Source organism: Phascolarctos cinereus, unplaced genomic scaffold (genome assembly GCF_003287225.1).
Source record: "Phascolarctos cinereus isolate Bilbo 61053 unplaced genomic scaffold, phaCin_HiC Scaffold_4;HRSCAF=312, whole genome shotgun sequence".
Lineage (NCBI taxonomy): Eukaryota > Metazoa > Chordata > Mammalia > Diprotodontia > Phascolarctidae > Phascolarctos > Phascolarctos cinereus.
In genome coordinates, this window is record NW_027555847.1 from 480,311,164 (window position 1) to 480,337,289 (window position 26,126).

At 37.7% G+C, this 26,126-nt stretch overlaps 1 pseudogene; it reads right to left on the reverse strand.

The window, feature by feature from the left end:
* Positions 1 to 1,331: 1,331 nt before the first annotated feature.
* LOC110221386 (spermidine synthase pseudogene) lies at positions 1,332 to 17,810 on the reverse strand (annotated as a pseudogene).
* Positions 17,811 to 26,126: the final 8,316 nt, after the last annotated feature.

The following is a 26,126-nucleotide window of genomic DNA, read 5'->3' on the forward strand; positions in this document are numbered from 1 at the left end:
GCATGTGTCGGTTTAATTAAATAAAGAGAGACTTGATATTGAATCTTACTCTTATCTGGGTTGAAGAGGAAACAATGTGTACATCTGGAGAGGTATAGAAGTCTTCTGAACCTGTAGAGGTGAGAAAACCAGAGAACAGTGTGGGGGAGGGGTATTTAGAAGGGTGTGTAAATTAAAATTAGGAGTGTAGGGGAGAAGATAAGGTACACAACATGGAAATTCCAGTGGAAATGTAGGTGAACAATTGAAAGGAAAGAATTTCAATAACAAACAGATTCTTTGAATGCTTTTCTTGTAGCACTGAATTTCATCTATTTATAGTGAAGAATCAAGAACTTAAGCCTTTCAGCAAACTGCTCAGAAACTTAGTGAAGTTGTTGTGATTTATACATTTAAAAATCCTTTCCACCCAGGTTAAATTTTATTTAACTTGAAGCAAAAAAGGAAGAGTAATGGCCCACATTCTGATATTCCTGAGATAAAAATTCCCTTCTTCTAGAAAAAAAAAACCTTTGCTTAAAGATTCCCAGACAACAGCTTTGATCTAGTCTTAAGACAGGAGGAGATAATACCAACATAACACAAAATGAAATGACTGACTGTATTGTTTCATTTTCACCCAGATATTTTGGCATTATGTAGACATAGCCATAATCCACCACAATTCCTGCACACAGCATATATTTTCTTCCTCAATAGTTGCATTCTTCACTTAGCTGTTCATCTCCATGATGATCTACAAAATGTAGATTGCATTGAAGAGTAAGAGTGTGGCAATGAACACAAAACTGATGAGTTTTTTTTCTTTATAATCAAATTTGATTGTGTGTGTGAGAGACAGAGACAGAGAAACAGAGAGAGACAGGGATAGAGAGACACACAGAGAGAACAGTAGAATTGGGTGTTATCAGGAAGTACTTAGTTATGTCATTTCCCCCACCCCCAGTTTTAATTGATAAAATTTTAAGAGGTAATAGGCAGATAATGAAGACAATAGGTAGTAGAGCCAAAAATGGCCAGAGTAAAGGGAACATTCCAGCTGAACTCTCCCAATATTCCCCTCTAGATAACTTTTTTTTTCAGTTATAAATACACTGTTTGGTGAAGGAACTTGTTAGAGGTGAGAAGGATCGTTTTATACACAGATGATCAATATTAAGAGATGCTAATTGACCAGACTGGACAGAGACAGACAGACATCTTGTACTCTCCCCCCACCACCTGCGCAGCAGAGCTTGGCATGAGGAGCCCCTCAGTCATGTCCTGGGTTTGATAACACTTGGTCAACTGGAAGGATGGCTGGTGAGGGGCAAGTCCTTATTTGGGAGGGACTACCAAATGCCAGTCAATGCCCTCAAAGCAGAAAGAGGGGCATCCAAAAATGGGTGCTTGTGGCTTGAAGTCTCTGAGAGAGGCCTAGATGGGAATATGGATCTCTTCACATATCGTTGTAGGGTTTTAAGTGCAAACTCGGGCAGCACTAAGGCCACGCAGTGGATGTCTGAATTGTAGTATTTGAGGTTCATTTTTTCTACTTGCTCTTGGGCCAGCTGCTGCACTCATTCCAGGAAGTTAGTGCTCTGGGTCTTGCTGCAGAGAATGAAACCAATCTGGCCTCTGGGGTAGGTGGGTATGGTGCAGTAGGCAAATTCCACCACAGGGAACAGAGACTTGCAGAATTGATGCATCTCCTTGATGAGATCCAGATGCAACCATTGGCACTCACTCCAACAACAGAAGATCCCATCATCCTTCAGCACTGTCTTCATCAGCTGATAATAAGACTCTTTAAACAAACTCTGGGCAGAACCCATGGGGTCCAAGGACTCAGTGATGATGACATCAAAGGTGTCCAGGTTCTGCTGCAGAATTCAAATCCATCTCTAATGTTCAAGGTCAGCTTTGGGCTGGAGTAGCCGATGGTGATGTCTTGCAAGTATTTCTTAGAGACCTGGATCACGTCCTCGTCAATCTCATGCTGTACTACAGACCTCCACGGATGGATGATTCACCACTTCCGGAAGCACGCTCCCATCCCCACCACCAATGATTAGCACTTTCATGGGCTGAGATTGCTGCAGAAAGACATATTGGCAATCATCTCCTGGTGTGAGAATTCATCTCTCTTTGTGCACTGGTTGACTCCATCTAGCACCAGGACATTGCCCTTTGTCTTACTGCAGCAGACCAGGATCTCATGCTAGTAGGAGCGCTGGTGGTGGAGCAGCTCATCCACCTGCAGGCACATGGCATGGCCCGCCACTAGCTGCAGGTCTCCTAGAACCAACCCTTGAGGATGGCTGGGGGCCACACTACAGTGGGATCAGCAGCGCTGGTCTAGCTGTCCTCCAGCCATCCCTCACTGCCAATAACTTTCAAATAATATGTCAAATAGAATTCTAAAGCAGCATAAGACAACAGGTCTAACAGACATTTTTCAAGCCCAGGAAAACTTAGGAGGTCAGAATGAAAAGTATGTGGCACTGGGGTGATGACTAGTCTTGAGTTCAGTGAAGTAGCAATAACAGTTGTGGGCCTTAGAGGTAGTGGTGGCGGCAGCAGCAGCAGCTATACTAAGAGCTCTCAATGCCAAATATGGTAAGGGGACTGAATAGTGATCAAAAAGAAGTTTCAGGGGACCCCTGTACTATCACCGGGAATAGAGCTGGGCACATTTGACAATTTCATTGCCTATTATCCAGTTCTAGTTTGCAGTTCCTAAGAGGAGAGAAGTTGTGGTCCTGAAGTAAAAGCACCCTAACTGCATAAGGACCACAGTGCAGACCAGTGCAGTAAGCAAACCTCTCCCCAGATCATACTACCTTGGAAACACTGAAAACTTACAGGCCCCCCAGAACCAGCTGTGAAAACAGAAGGGGAAAAAAAGCCTAAATCTTGGGAGAGGGACAGCCCTTCACCCCAAGCAGAGACCAAATCTAGCATAAAGTTCAAAGTCAAGAAATAAGCTAGAAAAATAGACTACAGCAAATAACAACAACAACAAAAATTGACCATAAAACCACTATGGGGACAGGGATGCTCAACACAAGAATTCAGAACACAAAAACATGAAAATATTTATAAGCAAAGGCTCAAAGGAAAATAGAAATTGGGCACAAGCCAAACATGAATTCCTAAAAGAGCTAAAGAAAGCAATTTTTAAAACTTAAAAAAAAATTTCAAAAACCAAATAAGAGTGATAGAGGAAAAATTGGGGAGCAGGGATGAGAACTATGTAAAAATGTAAAAAAAGAATTAACAGGTTGGTAAAAGTGGCACAGAAAATATTGAAGAAAATAACTCCTTAAAAATTAGAATTGGCCAGGTGGAAGCAAATGATTCCATGAGGCATTAAGAAACAGCAAAGCAAAGAATAAAATGTGAAATGTCTCATCAGAAAAACAACTGACCTTGAAAATAGATCAAGAAGAAATAATTTAAGAATTATTGAAAGCCACAATTACAAAAAAAAACAACCCTCAGCATCATAGTTCAAGATGTTATAAAGGAAAACTGCCCAGATGTAATAGAACTAGAGGACAAAACAGAAATTGAAAGAATTCACTGATTGCTTCCTGAAAGAAATACCAAAATGAAAACTCCCAGGAATAGCCAAATTCTAGAGCTCTCAGGTCAAACAGAAAATGTTGCAAGCAGCAGAAATAAACCATGCAAATACCATAGTCCTACAATCAGGTTCATTCAAGATTTAGCAGTTACCATCCCATAAAGCAGTTGAGGGCTTGGAATATTCCAGAAGTCAAGGAAGCAACAAAGGGATTACAACAAAGGGACCTACCCAGCAAAACTGAGTGTAATCCCTAGAGGGGAAATATGCATGTTTAATGAAATAGAAGGGTGTCAGAAATTCCTGATGAAAAGATCAGAACTGAATAGAAAAATTGACATTCAAACACAAGACTTGAGAGAGGCATATAAAAGTAAACATGAGTGAAAAACATTGAGGAACTTGATAATGTTAAACTGTTTACATTCCCAAAAGGGAAGATGAGAGATGTAATCTTCAAGAATTTATCATTATTAAAGCAGTTAAAAGGACTCTGCTTAGACAGACTGTATAGGTATGATTATATTATATTGTGATGATCTCCAAAGGAAAATGGAAGACTTAGAAAGAGGTATGTACTGGGAGAAGGGGGATGGGAGAAGAATGGGGAAAATTATCTCACATAAAAGAGGAATGAAGAAACAAGCTTTCATAATGCAGGTAAAAAAAAAGGAGGCAGGTAGAGTAGGTAGTGCTTGAACTTCATTCTTATTTGTACTGGTTCAAAGAAGGAAGAATATAAAGATATACTCAGCTACAAAAATCGATCTTACCCAACAGGGAAGCTGGAAGGGAATGGGCTAAGAGAAAGGAGGGGAGGTGATTAAAATGAAGGTGGATTAACGGAGGCATTGGTCAGAAGGAAAAACAAACTTTTGAGGAGGGGCAGAGTGAAAAAGAAAGAGGAATAAAGAGAAAAAATATATAATGGAGGGAAATTCACAATTAGCAATCATAATTATGAATGTGAATGAGATAAATTCACTCATTAAACAGAAGTAGATAGCAGAATTAGGAACCAGAATCTAACAGTATTTTTTTTCTGTGATTATGAATACAAAATATCAGGATTTCAAAAGAGCTAAAAAAACTACAAATAATACATAAGGCAATGGAAATACACAGTTGATATAAGTAGGTTTTAGAATATTATTAATGTGTTCTCAAGATTATATATTGTGTCAATCATGTAGTAACAATGAAACGTGACCTGCATAAACCATTGTTATGTTAATCAAAAGGAAGACTTCCAGCATATTGAATATACACTTTATGAGAATTTAGGGGGGTAGGGAGGAGAATCAGAGAGATTAAGAAAGCATGGAGACATTCCAATCTGTATCAGTGAAGACAACATACACATTGATGAAATCACATACCCACTTGAGTACCAAATCACAACACATCCATCAGTCCCTGTATATGAACATAAACATAATGTGTGTGTGTGTGTGTGTGTGTGTGTGTGTGTAGGGTGTAGGTGGGTGTGGTTTGATTAGTGTGAGTATTTTATCTAGCATTTAACTGTCTTAGCATTTAACTCTCTCATACCTTAGGAGATTACCTTATTAAATAGCAATGTTCATGGAAATGTATCACTTTTTAGTCAATCTACAATCCATTTCTGAGCATGCATTCATAACTTTTCTTGCTTGGTAAACCTATCAGAGCTTGTATTCTACTGATATAGCCTTCTAAAACTCAGAACTGCCTTCACTCCAAGATGAGGCATAGCAACACTGAATATGTGTATGTTTATGTGATATCTTACAATAATATTTAGATAATGATCTGATAATGGAAACTGTTTTGCTAATGTAGCCTATATGTACTCTGGAGAAATGGAACACCCACTGTTGAGTCGCATACCTAGAGAGCTGGTTAAATATCCTTCTTAGAGCTCTAGGAATAACTCTATGAAATTATGGGGTTTTCTTTAATGCCATTGGCTTGATCCTGATATCTGCTATATTTGGCTTGTAACTTCCTCGTAACATTGATTGGTCTAATGATTATCCCCTCAATATCATTAACGAATTGACATCAATTAACTTTTACAAAAAGATATTTGCTGAGAAGATGTATCAAGAACAGAAATACTAATATAATACCTCTAATCAAGGATACACTCTCCCCATACCATCTCACTATGTGAAGAGAATGAGCTTAAAATCAAAGTGGTTGCCATAAAGATTTTGCACCACAAAATTTACTTCCAAATGTGGCACAGCTTGGTATTTTGCTACTCTCTCCATCCACTACTGAACTACATCCCATAGATCACTCCTTGGAATTTTACTGTCACTAGGCTTGGCTAATAGTAACCCCTAGTATAAACTCTAGTCACTGGACTTCTGGTCTTTCAAACTTTCAAATCCCCAAAACTGTTTCATCTACAATACTTTTTACTTTATGTAAGAGCAGGAAAGAACAGATACAACAGTGACATAATTGATAGAGGCCCCATGTGACTTTAAAACCACACAGAGGCTTACAGGATTCCACCTTCATCAGGCAGGAAACAGAGACAAATTTGGCTAGTTAATAGTTGCACCCTGAGTTCTGGCTCAGTAGCCAATAAAAAGGCTTTTCTTGACTTTGGGGCAAATGGCCAAGAAACTGTTATAGAATACCCATATATACTCCAAACTCCATATGGGAAGATTATATCAAGCAGAGTATCCATAGCATAATCAGAAGAACTGGGCTGTCTTTGGCAAGTGCCCTCTTAATGATTTTCACCAAAACATCTTCTGGTAGCATTTTATGATAAATGGAATAAATTGTTGGGCTAAACCTGAATTCTCCTAAACTGTTCTTAAAGAATAGGATTATTTCTCTAGCACAAAGGTGGGGAACCTGTATCCTCAAGGCCACAGAATTCTGTGAAGTTTGGATTCAATCAAAGGGCCGCACTTGAGGACCTAGAGGGCTGCATGTGGCCTTGAAGCTGCTGGCTACTCACCTCTGCTCTAGTAGTTTGTGTTATCTTCATTCAACACTGGACCAGTCTCTGATTACTTTTGGATCTTTTTTATCTAGTCAGTTCCACTCTTCTACTTCTCCTTGTTTTAACCAGCACTAACGAGTTTTATGATTGATGCATTATAATTTGGTTTGGGACCTGGGATTACCATGACCCTCTTATTCCTGTTATTATTTATTATTTTACTTGATATTCTAATCCTTTTGTTCCTCCAAAGGAATTATGTGATTTTTTTTTATCAAATTGTATATAATTACATTTTGGTCATTTGGTTCTTAGAGTCCTAAATTTAGCAATTTGGTAGTATAACCATTTTTAATTACCAACCATACATAATAAATATCTTTTAGTAATTTGTGTGAACATTATATAAAATCTTTTCAGTTATAAACTTATAATGTCATAAGGATATGAATAATACATAGCCCATTATTAAATGATGTTTTTTAACTTGCCCATACAAAAATGACTTACTCTGCATTCTCAAGACCCTGAAACATTTTGGAGTGCTTTCTTAATCTAAAGACAGAGTTTCCCCTTCCTCATTTCTTTCTTCTTTTTTTTAAGGCAATTGGGGTTAAGCGACTTCCCCAGGGTCACACAGCTAGTTAAGTGTCAAGAGTCTGAGTCCAGATTTGAACTCAGGTCCTCCTGACTCCAAGGCCAGAGCTCTATCCACTACACCACCTAACTGTCCCCTCCTCCTCATTTCTAAACACCACTGAATGAAAGCCTTAAAACAAACTAATGAACTTCATTTCTACCTTTACACTTTTTTTTTACTCAGAGAAGGCATAAATCAAACAGATAGTGATTCAGAGTTATGTATATCATTCTTAAAGATGATTACTTCCACGTCTAAGATGGAATGAATAGTGATGGCTATAGAACCAGATGGAGAATAAGCAAACTAATCTTCTGTTTCTTCCTGAGTTAACAGAACTCCTTTATTACATGAAACTTTCTTCAAAGGAAATTTTGAGGATTGATCACAATGAATCAAGGAATGATTTTTATTTTATTTGAAATGTTATGGATTTCAGAACACCAGATATGAACGTAATCAAATAGAGTCCAAACATTTCAAAACTACTGGATGATTTCTGGATTATCCATTGCCTATGTATTGGGCACATTACTTTTCATTAACTGGGAGCAATTTATTTTTGGTGTGGATTGAAATTACTACTTAGTCAGCTATTGGCTATGTTTTTCCAAGATTCTTGCCTAATTTATTTCTGGATGTAAAGCTGCATTCAAGCCCAAATGAAAACAATTTCTTATTCTTATGACTTATAATTGTTTCTCTGTATAATTACAGCATGGTATAGGCAACTATCTTTTCATTGACAGGACTCCTACTGTTTGAACCAAAAACTACGTAATTACAGCAAGTCAAAAAATTATTTTGTTTAGAAAAAAAATCCTGTATTTTATTACCATGTGATTATTAAGAAAATATAGGCACTGTTTATGCTAAGCTTCCTGATTGCCTACCAATCATGGTATTTTAAACTGAGCCTAGGTTGAAAATACTATAAATGGTATAGATAATCACAGAACCTCTTAATGAGGAAAGTTGCTTGTAGTGTAGTGGAAAGAGAAGTTGGATAACCTGAGGTCAAATCCTAGCTCTGTCACTGACTAGTGACCTTGGACGAGGAGTATTACTCTACAGGCAGTCGGTTTCTCCATTTATAAAATTAGAAAGTTGGACTAAAGTATTTCTAAGCCCCTTTCCAGCATTAAATCTATGATTCTATAAACAAGAGCTGAAAGAGTAAAGTGATGACTTTTCACTTGAAGCTACCAGACTGCCACAGATGGAATTCAAGTCAGCTGAAAGCCTTTCATTTGTAGGCATAGTAATAAGATGGAAAAGAGGTACAGATTCAGTGATGAGAGTGGTGAAATAAATTCTATATTAATAATATCTTGGACTTCTGCTTCTGGGAGCCAAGATGGCAGAGTGAAAAGGCAGTCTCTCTCACCCACCCCTGTCGACCTCTGAAAACCCAGAAAATATCACCCTAGGAAAAAACCCTGGAACAGCTGAACTGTGGAGAAGAGATGGGGAACAGGGGTGCAGCAACCCAGCAAACAGGTCTCCCAGTGCCTCAGCAAAAATGGGGGAGGCAGCACTTCAAAGGGCCCCAGGTGGATAGGCACCCTGCAACATTCATCTGAAAGGAGCTGAAGAGAACGACCTGGAGTCTTCCTAAAGTCTCAGCCTTGCTGATTCCAACCCGACAATTCCAACTGCCAATCAGGAGGAGATCCTGAAGCCCAGGTGGTAGAGCAGGCAAACACCAACACCTGGACCTCCCAGTGCCTCAGTGAGGGCAAACTGGAAAAAAAGTACACTGAAGAAACAAATTCCTTAAAAATACAATTGGCCAATTGAAGAGGGAAGTACAAAAACTAACAGAAGAAAACAATATGTTAAAAACTAGAATTGGACAAATGGAAACTAATGACTCTATGAAAGAGCAAGAATCAGTCAAACAGAAACAAAAAAATGAAAAAAAGATGAAAACTAAAATACCTCATTGGTAAAACAACCACCTGGAAAATCATCCAGGAGAGACAATTTAAAAATTATTGGACTACCTGAAAATCATGATGAAAAAAAAAGCCAGGAGGCTATCTTTCAGGAAATCTTAAAGGAAAACTGCCATGAAGTCTTAGAACCAGAAGGTAAAATAACCATAGAAAGAATACACCACTTACCACCTGAAAGAGATCCCAAATTGACAATGCCGAGGAATATAATAGCAAAATTCCAAAATTACCAGATGAAAGAGGAGGTGCTGCAAGCAGCCAGAAAAAAAATTTAAATATCATGGAACCACAGTCAGGATTACACAGGACCTTGCAGCTTCTACATTAAAAGACCACAGGGTATGGAACATGATATTCCATAAGGCAAAGGAGCTTGGATTGCAGCCAAGGATCAACTACCCTGCAAAAATGAGCATGATTTTTCAAGGGAGAAGATGGATATTCAATGAAATAGGGGACTTCCAAACCTTCCTGATAAAAAGACCAGAGCTCAACAAAAAATTTGATCTTCAAGTCAAGATTCAAGAAAGACATAAAAAGGTAAATGGGACAGAAAGATACAAAATGTTGTTAATAAGGGGGACTGTTTACATCCCTACAAGGGAAGATGACACTTGCAACTCTTGAGAACTGTATTGTTATTACACCATGTTAAAGGAGTATACATAAAGGGGGTGGATATTAGTTGACTTTGATGTAATGATAAAAAAAAATCTAATCAAGTGGGTTAAATGGATCCAAGTAAGTGGATTAGTCTGATCTTAGAAAATGTACTGAGAAAGGAGGAGACAGACATTACATTACAGGAAAAGACAGAAAATCCTATTACAGCAGAGGGAAAGAAGGGAGGGGGGTGAGCATTGTTTGAACCTTGCTCTCATCAGATTTGGCTCAAGAAGGGAATAACATAATCAGTTAGGTATGGAAATCTAACTTGCCCTATGGGCAATAGGAGGGAAAGGAGGAAAGAAAAGGGAGGAGGGAGGAAGGGAGGGAAGAAGCTGGGGGGGAAGGGGAAGAGGGGGTAATAGAAGGGAGGAGAGACTGAAGCAGGTGGTGGTCAAAAGCAAAGTACTGGTGAAAGGGGGAAGGGAGAGAGGAGAAAGAAAAGCATAAACAGGGGGAAAAAGGATGGAGAAAAAGAAATCAATAGTAATCATAACTGTGAAAGTTGAATTGCTATCTTTTTTTTCTCTTCTGTTGAGTTTTGTTTCCTCTTTCTGAGGAAACATTTTTTTTTTACTTACAACTTTACTAATGTGAAAATATGTTTAATCGGAATGTAAATGTATAGCCTATATCAGATTGTGTGCAATTTTGGGGAGGGTGGTGGGGAGGAAGGGGGAAAAAATTTTAAACTCAAAAGCATGTTGAAGTGATTGTTGATGAATCAAAATAAATTAATAAAATATGCAAAAAAAAGCCCAAAAAGTAAACTAACTAAATAGCTTGTTGAAAAAAAAATAATATCTTGGATTTGTATGGATCTCTTAGTTTTCCAAATCTATTATCCAATTTGATCTTTACATCGTACCTGTATATTGGAAAGAACATCAGAGAAATGGGGTTCAATGATACTACAAATATGACCTTAGATAAACCACTTAACATCCTAGGCGCTCAGTATCTTCATTTGGAAAATGAAAAGTTTCAATTTGATTAAACAAATAGTTATTAGGTATCTACTATGTGCAAGGCACTGAGCTAGATACTAAGGGTACAACTAAAAAGGAAAAACAGTACCAGTTTACTTGTGTGGATGAATAATACAACATGTGAATGAAGTAAAGGGGGTAAATAAAAGATGTACTAGATGCTTAATAAATAGGATGTGGCATATAAGGGACAAGGAAAAATTAAGGATGATGCCAAGGATATGAAGTTATCAAGATGGTGGTGCCCTGGACTGAAATAAGAAAATCTGAAAAAGGTTTGGGTTTGAGAATGATGGTAGGGCAAGAGTGGGAACAGATAATGAGTGTTATTTTCATTAGATTGAATTTGAGATATCAATAGGATAGGCTAGCCAGTTTAAAAAGTCCAATATTTTGCCATTTGGACATTTAAAATGTCCAAAATATTTTGCTTGAGTTTTGGAGGGCAATTTTATGTATGGGTGTGTGTGTGTGTGTGTGTGTATGAGTATATATAATATATTACATATATGTGAGATTAAAATGAGAGACAAAATAAAAACAGAGCTTTAGTGAGGGAGAAGGAGTGGTCAAGTTTTGTGTGAAGAAGGTGGATGGTGAGCCAACAGAAAACATCAAGAAGGAGTTCTTGCACAAATTTTTAGGGAACCAAGAGAGCACAGTATCATGGAAGCCAGGGGAAGAAAAAGCATCTCAAAGGAGTTGATGGTCAATACCATCAAAAATTGTATAGAGAATATGGTGGTTGAGTACGGAGAAAAAGCCCTAATATTTAGCAAATAAGAGACCTTCTTGGCCAGAGTAATTTCAGTCAGTCCAGATGAACTAGAAGATCTTGGAAGACATAGTACTAGAAACCCCAAACCCTGACTCCTAAACTATCACTATCACCTTAACTACATTTCAGATTCATGGATAAGTAACAGGGTATATACCAGATGGGCACATGACAGGAGGTTCATGAAAAATAATACTAGAAACCTTAGCCTCTCCGGGTTACTCTGTGAACTCTGAGATAAGAAGTAGTTGTTTTCTGGAACCCTGGCCTGCCAATCCAATGCAGGTTGGGTGAATAACCCCAGAGAGGATGCTGCATAAGTACTAAAGAAATTCACAGGAGAATGTAGTCATAGAGAGTTGGAATAATAAGGAAAACCTATATGGAGATGGGGCTTAAGCTGGACCCTAAAGGAAGTATAACAACAAAATTCATAGCAGAGTTGAAGTGTGTGGCTAAGGAAGGAGTAGACTGGGAGAGCAGGGAAGGAAACTGCATGAGGAAAGAGGCCAGGATGAGCATAGTATATTCAATATACAAATAATTCATCATTTTTACTGGAGGGGATACTTCTGAAGGTAGAGTTATAGAATATTGAATTCATTGGATAGTGCTAGCCTGTGCAGACTAAATTGTATGGTTAATTTCCACTTAGCCTCTTCAATTAGTGCTGGACAGGCCTATTCTCCATGAAAATGAGGGCTAATAAGACAATCATTTTATGTTTTATAAATGCATCTTAAAATATGCAAAATGCATTACTCTCTTCAGAAGAAACATTCAACGTAAATTATGAGATATTTGTCCTAGAACAGGATAGCAATATTCAATTAAAAGTGACTTCATGGTTCTAATTATTTCTAAGTTTTAGTAGTTATGACAAATCCCAACAAAACACAAAATGGAATGAAACCCTTCTCCAACAAAACCCAGAAAAACAAAAACAAAATTGTTTCTGCTTAGTCATTTTATTATCATTCCATCATTCTTGTTCACTACTCTGAGCTGAAACCCTTCAAGGACACCCTATGATACTCTCATCAAGTTCAACCTTCTCACTCTAGACTTTAATTAAAGGACTCCATCATCATCTTGCTCTTACATCTTCTCTTATAGCCTTGATTTGCTTTTCTCTTTGCCCTAATCAAACATACTTCTAAGAACTACCTTATCTCATCTGTTTCTGTAATGTGAATTTCCAAGTTATCTCATATATTATCTCCTGTACCTAGATCCCACTCCACTGCTGTAGCCTCCTTTTCTTCTTCCAGGGTATACTTCAAAATCATCTTTTCTGGGAAATTTTCTCAGTGAAATGAAATTCAAATATGGGAGGTTTTGAGTGGATTTAATTAGCTTTCACTTGTGATTTTCTCCTCTCAATCTTTTGCTGTCTATCCTTCTCTTGTATGTGTGCACATGTGAGTGTATATATATATATATATATATATATATATATATATATATAATATATATATATATACACACAATATATATATATACAGTATGTATTTATATTATATAATATATAATATAATAAATACATATTATATTTATATATGTAATATATATACAATATATATTGTATATGTAATATATATGAATTTATATACAATATATATAAATATACTATATATTATATACACAATACATATATACACACTATATATTATATATATGCATACCCACATAATACACACCCACACACATGTATATACACATACATATATATCCATAATTCTACTCCTCCTCAACATCTCTTTTTTTCATACACAAGAAACAACCATGTAAATTATAGGGCATAGTTATCTTAGAGTCCAACTGTACATTACCCACAGTGACTTCTGGACCAACATCTACTTTTGCATTTTTCTAGAAGGGGAAAGGGCATAGGAATGCCCTGCAGTCTCTGAAAACTGTTTTATATTTTGAAATCATAGGATTTTTCCCAACTTGCTTTTTACAAAGGAAATCAAGCACAGATGACGGATGAGCTAGCTATACTCATCTACGTTATTGCCCTAAATGAAAGAATCAAGTCTTAGGATATCACCTTGCCCAGGTGGTACCATGGCAGGTAAAAGATGAAATGAGGAAACAAAAGTCCAAACTTCCCAGCATACTGATTTATTTAGCAATTCATGGAAATTACCCAAGAAATTGGGACCAGTCACCTTCCTCAGGTTTGGCACTGGCACCCAAATACAGAGGGAGACAGACTTTTATACATTAGGAACTATTAATCAAATAAGACCAATTAATTAAAAGGAAACAATGAAACATTAGGTAATCTGATTTCTAATTAGATGAAAGATTAGGGACTTTCTGAGTTGGAGGAAGAGAGTGAACAGGCGTAATTCCCTAAAATCAGAAAAAGAGGTGTCCCACTCCCCCAAGTGTCCATAAACAATCAAAAGAACATGGAAATAATAACTGGTTGATCAGTATGGAGCCAGTTTTCAGATCAAATAGATGGATTGTTTGAGATGTATAATTGTGAGAAAATTTCTTTCACCACTCTTTGGGTCGGACTGGGTTTTTGGTCAGCATAACCTAGGTCCTTAGTTAAGGGTCTCTAAACAGCAAGTAAAGGTGGTCCAATTTCCCAGCTATTCAGGATTAGATTCAAATAATGCAACAGGATTTTCTCCTAACTCCCACAATTGAAAAAAAATGCTCACAAGACAGAATTTTGACTAGACTCATAAATGAATCAGAGGAGAACTGAGCTAGCTCCAGAACTGAGACACAGGATGAAGTTAGTGTGGTTCACTCAATTCCCACAATTAACCACTTGCTGTCCCCTCAGTTTCCTCAGTACTTAGCTAAATATGTGATTTCACAATACATGAAGCAGGACAGTATATAAATGTAATCTGAGGCAAGCAGTTATCAGCATATTCAGCTGATACAATTCCCACATGGAAAATGGATGAGGAGCTTGCTTCCAAAAGGACATGGTGATGATGAATGGAAGTGACTTGAATAAAGTTGGAGCATGCACAGGTATTCTGTAACTGGTCTGGTATTTTTGATTGATTATACAGCTAGAACATGGTGGTCCATTCAAAAGGAGTAGTCATCTACAGCCAGTCTTCTTGGTCTAACTCCTTTCTGCCTGTTTGAATTCCAGTGAGAAAGGAGAGACAATGCTATATAAGATAGAATGTCTTGGGTCTTGCCCATCTGAGGCCAAAATGTGGCCTGTGAATACGTTTCTTTGTCTCTGCATTTGTTCATTTGACTATGACCTTGTGAGCTTTAAGAAATCACATGGGCAAGCCACCTGTGCTATTGGAGAGGAGTTTGTGCAGTGTTTTAAATCAGGCAGTCCTGCATCAAGCAAGGCCCTGAAGCAAAATATGGCTTCTGGGACTCACCTCATTGGTAGCTGAGACAGGGACTCAATCAACCTTGGTGCTACATTTAGATGTAAACTTGTTAGAACCAGTGTTATGTAGAAACTGTGTTACTGTATGTGTTATGATACATTTTAACTATGTTATGAACCTACTGTCCCTAGGGATCAAGGTACTAGAGGGGAGCATGACACTAAAATATTGGAGGATAAATGTTGGTACTTCTGATCTTGCTATATATCTAAAATACATATTTCTTGGTGAAAGTTGAGTGATTTTCATTGGTTAAGTGGAACTGGGGTGTTACTAACTGATAGTTAACAGTGGGGGGGGGACCATAACAAAATCAGGGATTGAGCCAATAGCATTAGAGATACACACCTCTAGCCCCTCAGGGGTAACTCTTGAACTCTGAGGGAGAAATATAGCTTTTCTTACTCTGGAAGAGTGAGTCTAATTGCAATATAAACATTGTGAAGTACTGTTCATATTATTTTAATGGCCTTGAGCAGCCATGTAGAAAAAAAATTATCATTTAAATGTCTGAGTCTTTGGGACTCCCATCATCATTTATTCAATTTCATTTAAGTTAAATCAAGTCAACAAGTATTTATTAATCACCAACTATGCCCATGGCACTGTGCTAAGCTCTGGGAGAAAAGAAAAATGAAAAACGTCCTGTCCTTGAGGAACTTACATTCTATTGGGGATACAACAGTTAACACTTTGCCATTTGGGGGAGGAGAGGCCACTAACAACTAGGACAATTAAGAAATGTTGCCATAGTCTCTGAGCCAAGCCTTGAAACTATTCATCTAGGTAATGAAAATAGGGATGCAAGAATAGCCTGTGCAAAGAGAGGGGAAGCAGGAGACAAGAGGCTGTTAGGAGACAAGTAGGCTACTTTGCTCATAATGTAGATATATGAAGTAATTTTAAAGGCATTCATTAAGTGCTCACTATGTGCACAGCCCTGTACTAAGTGCTAGAGATAAACATAGAAAAGCAAAAGGACAACTGCTTTTAAAAAGCTCATCTTCTAAGACTGGAGAAAACATATACAGCTGTGAATCAAAGCAAATGGTAATGAATCTTCTTTAAGGTCATCTGCACTGATAAGTCATGTTTCATTAATCATTTGATGGTGCAAAGGAATTTGGAGCCAAGAACTTTCTCTTCTGGGTCTTTTGTGGCTATACTTATCGAGAAGATAGGGACTGCAGCACCTGTAGCAGTTGCTGGCAGGTCCTATCACCACAAGGGTTGCTTCTCTGAATGATGATTGCAGAGGTCACCATGGGAGCAGGGCTGGTGATCTGGGGACTCTTTTATTCCTAGGGCCCTTGGGATTACCAACCCATTCATGGCAATTGGTTGATGATTGGTGCTGATGGTAGCAAGGATAAAAGGAACCTTCTCCACAGGGGTTCCCCCCCATCATAATGGCTATAGGGGCCAGTCTAGAATAAGGTCTGGTGGATGGGTACCATATTGGTACTGTTTTTGAGACTCTTAGGTACACATTTCTGGGTTATAACTACTGAAATCTGAAGAGAAGTAAGAGTAAAGGTAATGGCAGTGCTTTGACCTCCCTTGCATATGCCCTCTCTCTCATTCCCCACCCTAATCTGTTCCTTGGCTGGGCTATTATACAGGAATGAGAATCATGTGAAATAAGTCTGGAAAAGTAGAGTGGAGCCACATTGTGAAGAGTTTTAAATGCCAAGATGAGGAAACTGGAATCCAGTGCCCCCTCCCCCCTGCCAAAGCCAATAGGGAATCACTGAAAATTCATAACTAGTAACTTGACACAGAACAAATCAGGTCATTTGGGGACCTGTAAGATTGTATGGCACATGCCCACCCACCACCCTTGTATTAAAAACATTCTAAAAAGGGGTTTTTATTGAAATGAAAGAATTTCCTAATTTTTCCACAACATGGATACTCGCAGGTGTGTATTTAAAATTTCACAAACTAAAATGAGAAAGTGTTTGTAGATCTTTACAAACATTATTTAGCAATAACAAAAGTTATATTGTGTTATTGAAATACATCTATAAATGACAACACATAAAGGCTCTTGTTAGTTTATAGCATGAATGTCATTTCCCTACTTCTATAGAGATCAGTTTGCTTGTTGGGATCATTAGCAATGAAACACCTCACCACCACAGAAATGCCATGTCTCAAAATATCATGGAGCTTCTGGTTGCCTGGGGTGACACATATTTTCCCACACTGTGACTTCTAGAAGACCCAGAGTTTGGAAAACAATGTCTTACTCTGGCAGCTTAAAATATCCCAAGGTATGAAATTATTTTAGGTGACAGCTATCCCCTTGATAGCCTGTCTCTGAGCGTATTACCAGTCTTGGCTTGTTTTAAAATTCTATAGCCATTTGCATTTATTCATATACCTTTAAATTGAATTTAATTTTAACCAATATGGTAAAGATTGAGGTGACTGATTTAAAAAAAAAAACTTGCCAGGCACATTTTCCTGCATCAGAGGGAAGACACTGATTCCAGGTGATGGTGAAAGACAGCAGCCATTAAACAAGAACAGATATTGTTAAATCTCCAGATAATAAACACACATTTATATAGTACTTGAAGATTTATAGAATTATTTTCTCATTTAACAGCCCTACAAGAAGATATGTTATTCTCATTTTACAGATGGGAAAAGTCAGAGAAGTGGTGACAACTAGCTTAAGTTGGCACAGTAAGTGTTGGAGCTTGGATTTGAACCAAAATCTCCTGCCACAAGTCTGGTGCTCTTTCCACTACACTATCTCCCAAGCAATTATTATTATTAGTTTTCACACAGAGAGGCAATGTGGTGTAACATAAAGGGCACTGAAGTCAAAACCTAAAGACCTAGACTTACATCCTGACATTACCGCTCATTATCTCTGTGATCTAGGGCAAATCATTCTACCTCTCCGGGTTTCAATATACTGATTTATGCAAGAGCGATGGTCCCAATAAAACTTCATCCAAAAACTGGGGGTAATCAAAGCTAAAAGGAGACACTGAGAGACAAAGTCTTTTAGCTGGAAATATGGACATTCCCCACCCTTAAAAAGTATAGGAGGGATGACTGCCTTAACATAAGAGGCTAGCAGGACAAAAAAAAAATGTGCCTCCAGGGCATAGATTTCAGTCACTCATCTTAATCCACTCATCTGCCTAAGATCCTATAGATATAAATGGAGGTGAAGATTACTAATCACCTTAAGGCTACATGGAGTGCTTTGTGGAGGGAAAGGACTTTTGAGCAAGGAAGGATCTGTGAAAAAGCTAGCTGACTTTAGTTGAGAGAGCAAGTACCTAACTTCCCTATTCAGTGACTAAAGGTGAGAAAAGCACTGAAGATTTCCAGTAACCCAGCATGATCTAAGATCTGCAAATCTATGGTCCAGCGTAGATGCCACAATCTTAGAAGACCACAGGGACTAGGCAACTTGCCTAGCCCAGGAAATGTCAATAGAAACTGGTAAAAAGCCAGTGCAGCCACTCAGTGACCTGCTTAACACAGTCTAGCAGCTAGCTGGCCCATCCAGCTGAAACATTTCACCATAACAAGAGCAAATGCAGCTGAACCACTGGTCCAGGGAGGATACTATCCTACTACAAAGAACAACCCCTGCAAAGAGCCATCCCAGCTTTACATAGATGAGTGACTCATAGTAAACTTTTTGAGGACCCACTGGAGAAACCCTGCGGTACCAAAGTCAATAATTGCTTTGGTCATGTGTGTCTTCTCTATGTGTGATTCATTGCCATTGTACTTTTAAGTTCATTCTCACTCTTCCTTAACTATAGGCATGTTGGGGGAAGAATGTCTCCTTGATTTGGGAGCAGGGTGAATGCTTTGTAACTATTGTCTTTACTGTGACATCAGAAGACATATATGTGCTTTTGCTAGGGAAGTGAGTGTATGAGCTGATTAAAGAAAGGCACACCAGTGGGGGCTCATAAACTAGAATTTAGGAAGATAGCTATCCACAAGGTGAGCTCTAGAACTGTGAGAATATCAGCAGCCACCTTCTAGGAATCTAACCTTCCAGTGGTGGTATGAGTAGGACAAGTAAACCCCAAGAGGTGGGAGAATATGAGTGTTATATCTGTAAAACAAAACAAAACAAAAAACAAAAACAAAAAGCCCTGCTTATCTCATGGTGATTTTATATAAGACAATGTATGTTAACGTGCTATGAAAACCTGAAACTGCTATTCAATGTAAATTATTATTGTTATTATTATTGGGAATACTTACATTTATTAAATTACCTATTCCTGCAAAATTTAAGGATCTAGGGTTTAGCTAGGGTGAGGAACCTGCAGCCTCAAGGCCACATGTAACCCTGTAGGTCCTCAAGTGTTGCCCTTTGACTGAATCCAAACTTCACAGAGGCTACAGTTTCCCTACCTGTTTAGTCAGTTAGGACCTTCCATACAGTAGTATATCATAAAAACTCTAAGGATTGGTTTATGCCTTCAAGAGCTGTCTTGACTGAAAAATCCATCACCCTTTAGCTCTCTTAATCCAACCAAGTTGTTGCTTGTATAACAAATACATTATTCAATGCTGGCTCCATTCTAGAAGCCTTTGCAAGACTGTCAAAGCTTTCAATCAGCTAACATAGCTTTGGAAAAAACTAGGGTTACAACAACATTGTAAAGACAAACACTCTTGAAAGCTTTAAGAACTCTGGTGAAAGCAGTGACCAACTATGATTCCAGAAGAACAAAAATGAAGCATGCTACCCAGCTCCTGCCAGAAGGGGTAATATGCTCAGAATGAAAAATGAGGCATACATTTTTGACCATAGGAAAAGTAGCAATTTGTTCTCCTTAACTATGTCTGTTTCTTGTAGGAGGAGTAAGGAGTAGGAAAGCAAGAATGTGATTTTTAAAAATTTTTTAAAATATAAAATAAAATGAAAAGACCCACTTTAACAAAGAGTTTAAAGTCAAGAAATAGTCTGGAAAAATGAGCAAACAACAGAAAAAATTTCTGACCATAGAAAGTTACTATGGTGACAAGGAAGATCAAAACATGCACTCAGAAGAAGATAACAAAGTCAAAGCCCCTACAGCCAAAGCCTCCAAGAAAAATATGAATTGGTTTCAGGCCATGGAAGGGCTCAAAGAGGATTTTGAAAATCAAGTAGAAAGATGGAGAAAAATTGAAAAGAGAAATGAAGATGATGCAAGACAATCATGAAAAAGAGCAAACAGCTTGGTAAAGGAGAAAAAAAATACTGAAGAAAATAAAACCTTAAAAACAGAATAGGCCAAACAGTAAAAGAGGCCCAAAAAGCCAAATGAGGGGAAGAATTCCTTGAAATGCAGAATTAACCAAATTAAAAAAGAGGCACAAAAATTCACTGAAAAAAAAAAACCTCTTCAAAAAGTAGAATTGGCCAAATGGAAAAGGAGGTCCAAAAGTTCACTGAAGAAAATAATTCCTTAAATTTAGAATTGAGCAAATGGAAGCTAGTGACTTTTTGAAAAATCAAGAAACAATAACACAAAATCAAAAATGAAAAAAATATAGAAGACAAGGCAAAATATCTCATTGGAAAAACAACAGACCTGGAAAATAGATACAGGAGAGATAATTTAAAAATTATTGGGTTTCCTGAAGGCCATGATCAAATCTAGTGCCTAGACATCGTCTTTCAAGAAATTGTCAATGAATATTCTAGAACCAGAAAGTAAAATAGAAATTAAAAGATTCTACCAATCACCTCCTGAAGGAGATACCAAAATGAAAACTGCCAGGAATATTATAGCCAAATTGTAGAGCTCTCAGGTCAAGGAGAGAATATTCCAAGTAGCTAGAAAGAAACAATTCAAGTACTATAGAGCCACAGTCATGACAATACAAGTTTTAGCAGCTTCTACATTAAAGGATCAGAGGACTTGGAAAATCCTGACGGCAAAGAAGTTAGGATTACAACCAAGAATCACCAACCCAGCAAAACTGAGTATAATCCTTTGGGGGGGAAAGTGGATATTCAATGAAATAGAGGACTTTCAAGCATTCTTGATGAAAAGACCAGAGCTGAATAGAAATTTTGACTTTCAATATAAGACTCAAAAGAAGCTTTAAAAAGTAAACAAGAAAGGGAAATCATAAGGGACTTATTAAGGTTAAAATTTCTACATTCCTACATTGGAAGATGGTACTTGTGACTCATAAAAAATCTTTCTCATTATTAGGGCAGTTAGGAGTATATAATAGACATAAGGCACAGATGTGAGTTGAATATGAAGGAATGATATCTTAAAAATAAAATTAAGGGGTGAGAAAGAGGAATGTACTGTGAGAAAAAGAAAGAGGGGTAGAATGGGGTAAATTATTTCACATAAAAGAGGCAAGTCACTTCCCACTCCCAAGCCATCCTCCATTCAGCCACTAAAATGATTTTTCTTAAAACACGGGTCTGATCACGTTATTCCCCTACTTACTAAATTTCAGTTCCTTCTTATTGCCTCCAGGATTAAATACAAAATATTCTACTTGTCATTCAAAGCCCTTCATAATCCAGCCATTTTCTATCTTTCTGGTCTTCTTGCACCTTATTCCTTAACATATACTGTTTGATCCAGTGACCCAGGACTCCTAGCAATTCTATAAACAAGACGTTCCATTTCTCCCTCTGGGCATTTTATCTGACTGTCCTAATGCCTCAAATACTCTCCCTCCTCTCTTCTGCCTACTGACCTCCCTAACTTTCTTTAAGTCCCGACTAAAATCCCACCTTTGATAGGAAACCTTCCCAAAACCCTCAGTTCTAGTGCCTTCTCTTTATTATCTATTATTTATCCTGACTATAGCTTGCTTTTGTATATATTTGTTTGCATGTTGTCTTCTCCATTAGACTGTAAGCTCCTTGAGGGCGTGGACTGTCCTTTGACTTTTTTGTGTGTGCTTCCAGTGTTTATCACAGTGTCTGGTATATAGTAGATACTTAATATGTGTTTATTGATTATTACAAAGAGATACCAACCAATCAAGCAGCCAATACATATGCATTGACTATACACTCACACAGTGCTAGGTGCTTTGGAGATACCAAAAAAAAAAAACCTGAAAAGATAAAAGGAACAAACATAAAGCAATTAGAGAAAAATATAAGGCAATATTAAATCATGAAGTATAAACTAAAAGGGCTTTGGAGTTCAGAGAAGGGAAGAATCCATTTAATTTGATCATTTCAATTCTGATTTTGATTCAATTCAAGGACATGAGAGGTCCTCTAGGTCCAACATGAACTGATGAAGAAAAGTGTTATAAATCTGAGTCTCCAAATGTTTAAGTGAATTGCTCTACATCAAGAGTGACCAAATCACTTTGGTTATAAATATTTAAATTAACTATAAAGAATCTATGAATGAATATGCTATCTGTATCCAGAGAAAGAATTGATAAACAGAAATATGTACAGTGTGAATTTATATATACATATATATACATATATACATACATATATTTACACACACACGTGCTTGCATGTGTGTGTGTGTGTCTAATGTTAGTCATCTCCAGGATAGGGGAGGAAGAGGAAAAAAAGAGAAAATTGCATGATAATTATTATACATTTAAAAGACAGTGAAAGTTGTGCATGATAGATTTGCAGTTTCATGTGGAAAAAAATAAAAGGCCAAAAAAAAAGAGGCAGTAATAAAGCCACCCAGGAATTGAACCCAGGTTGTTTGTCCAAGTCCAGATATTTTTCCACTATTCTATATTGCCTCTCTCTCAAGGGAGGCTTTACAGAAGAGGTAGCAGCTCAGTTGGACCTTAAAGCTATGTAGGAATCATTTTCACCTATGAGAAATGAGAAATGCCTATCAATGTTGGATATGAGAGGGCAAAGATAGATAATGTAACAGCCAACAAGTCAGGATAAAAAAGATGAGAAACTTCAGTCAGAAACAGATTGCAAAGTGCCAGGTATGTCTAGGTAAGAAGGTTCTTTTTTGTCTGGTAGGAACTTGGTAGTTGCTTCCATTTGGCAGCAGAAGAATGATATGATCACAATTATGCATTAGAAAAATTACTTTCATAACAGTATGAAGGATAGATTGGAAAAATACCCTGGAAACTTTGTACCTTGAAGTTCCATGTGCTTCTGTGGATCACCAAATTGTATGTTCCTAGCCATGAGCTTTCTTGCTCTTCAATCTCAATCTCTAGCAATATATCTGATGTCCTACATTCTTAACTTTAACATCTATGAAAACCATTGAAAGTTGTATTTCTTTTGCAACCAAGAAGTCATTTTGGAATTGAGGATGTCCTGTTCCATTAATGAATAAAAAATCACCTCTTCAGTTCAGCCCACATGGTTAATTGTGGACCACAGTTTTGAATTAAAGGAGTCCTACTCTATTTATGATATAAAGCCACTTTCTCAATTCATAACTTATTGAGGACCACTCTTGAATTAGGTAGAAGCAAGTAAGGGAAAAGTGGGTTATTCTACAACTTATCACATTCAAAGAGCTAGAAGGTGTCAGTTAGTAATGATTATAAGGCTAAGCTAATGAAGCCACCTAGTAGTCTCTCCATCACATCATGATTAAGCAGACAAACTGGTGACAGATCCAGGTCTTATTTGCAGCCAGAAGTACTGAATGTAAGCATTGCCTTTATCAGGAGTTTGAGTTCCATGTCTCATACTTCTTAAAGATTCACTAAATTATCCGATATGAGGCAACTGTCATCACAGCACTGAAGTTCCCAGAGCTTGGTGGTGAGAATCCTACAAAACAGCTTGATGCTACCATTGCATTTGACCTGAAGCAGGGTTAACAAATGTCAGTGATTAGGCAAACCCCCATGTATCAGGAAGGACCAGCTTCACCTGGGATAGAGGATACAAGGTCCAATTCAGAAGAAGAGCAGTTTTAAATAGAAAAATCAAGCTGGTTGGGTTCAGACTGGTGAGGTCCATAATGCTTAACAGTGGCAAAAATCATTTGCAAAAGCAGAGATTAAAGTCTGAGCAATCTATGCTAGAACAAGAAACTAAAATGAAATTAATGTTTAAGTGGGGCCATCTGATTCAATCTGATTCCTCAAAATATTGAGCTTTTTATTGGTGGTGTTTTGGATTCTTGCCCTGTAGGACACTGATATGATAGTATGTGATAGCATTGGCATGATCAGGGTCTTCCAAATCATCTTCTGACTCAGTCACCTATCCTAGAAAATGGTGTCACAGGATCATAGATCTAGAAATAGAAAAGACACCAGAGGCCACCTTCAGAACCTCAGGGATTCATTTTATAGATGAGAATACTGAAGTCCATGGAAGCTAGGTGACTTGTTAAAATCACAGGAGCTAGAACTTATTTTATTATCTTCTTCAGCAACATCCAGTAGCTTAGGAATAGGAGTCGTAAAGGTGAGGGGGAAAGCAGGGTATGAGGACGTGTTTACTAAGCATTGAGGATTAATTCAATAAGAATAATGAGAGTAGTATTCAAGAACTGAAGTGCATTATGGAAATGGTTGACCAAAAAAATGTCAAGACTATGAAGGAAGAATGTGAGCCTCCAGAGCTTTGTCCTATGAGAGAGGCTTGTGGACAGGAGTAGGGATAGCTTATAATGAAATTACATAGCAATTTAAGAAGAAGTGAGCATGTGAGAGGAATGGAAGACAGGAAATTAAATTTTGGATTCAAGACTTTAGTGCTAGAGTAGTTTAGAGAGATCATCGATCTAAAGTAAGTGGGTAGGTGAGTGTTTAAAGTAGGCAGGGAAAGGGATCATAAGAGTTAAGAAGGTTAAGGAAATGAAAAGTCAGATTTATTGACATGAATATTGTGGTCACCAAAGATAAAAGTAAAGAGAAAAACTGTCATATGGGTGCTTAAGTCATTAAGAAAGGTTGGAAAATGTCCTGGAGGTTAGTTGATAATGGCCTTTTGGAAGAGAAGTGAAGATTCCATGATGAGTAGGTGATCTTCCCCAGGATATGTATATGGAGGTAGGGAGGAACCCTTAGGAATGTCCTTGTTGCTGCAACTGGATGGACTGCAAGGGGTGGGTGGGCAGAGAAGGAAAAAAAGAGATCTCTTTTTTTCATTCAACAGGATCTTATAAAGAGACACAGATGAACATAGCTTACTTTACCACTTTGTTGTCATTCTATTCTTGTTTATCCTTCATTTTTGGAGAGGACCAGTTGACATTGTTCAATGATATCTTGACTTGCATTTGAATTGGATTTAAATGAGGCAGAGGTACACAAAGTTGTCAGTTTCACTCTCTTTTCCAGAGTCATGGAAGTGTGGTAGCAAGACAAAAGTCAGGATGACTAGAGATGGCCTGGGATGCAATGGATGACTGACCTTGGCATCTCCATTGTCTGACCCAGCTATAAGTATTCCACATGCTTCAGCCTTCATGGTCATTAGAACAAATTGTTCTCATCTTCCCATTCCCCTGGGGGGAGTCTTCACATGCTTGGGGTAGACATTCCCCTAACTCACTAATGGATTTGAGGCCTGCCAGATATTCTTAACCTGGTTTATCCCATCTTCCAAGAGGGTTTACCAGGGTGTGGCCTCTGCACATGCTACAGCTCATTATGGGAGCCACAGGTAAGAGTTGGGTGAAGGTAGATAACAAAGGTAGATGAGCAGCCCCAAAAAAGGCTCAGCTAGCTCTCACACCAGAGATGCTAATCTTCCCTGAAGACACCATACACCCCCCCTGTCATTCTATATGAGTGCAACAAATGCCATACAATCTCTCACACTTTTTCTAAGTCCTGGGGATCATGTTTCTATGGTTTGAAGAAGTCATAATTACACTGCACTCCTAATGGGTAGCATTGGACCTATGGTCTAGTGAGTGGGATTTAGATAATTCAAGAGTATAAACCAAATAACTTTTTTTCCCCTTGGCAAAATATAGTTTTATAACATACATAATAAACACTAAAAATGGAAAGGAATAAAATCAAGGGTCTATGCTCAAAATAGTAATAATTAAGTTATTGCCTCAACTCTGGAGTGCTTCTATGATCATAATACTGTAACTCTAGGTGCCTTGCTTCAGAGACAAAGACATGTGGTTGTACACTCCCTCTGGAATAATGCTCACCTCAGTATGCTATGTTCAAACAGTCCCTGAAGTTGCTTGGAGATAAATGCCCTCAAGGTGTATAGAACCTTGAAGGCCGA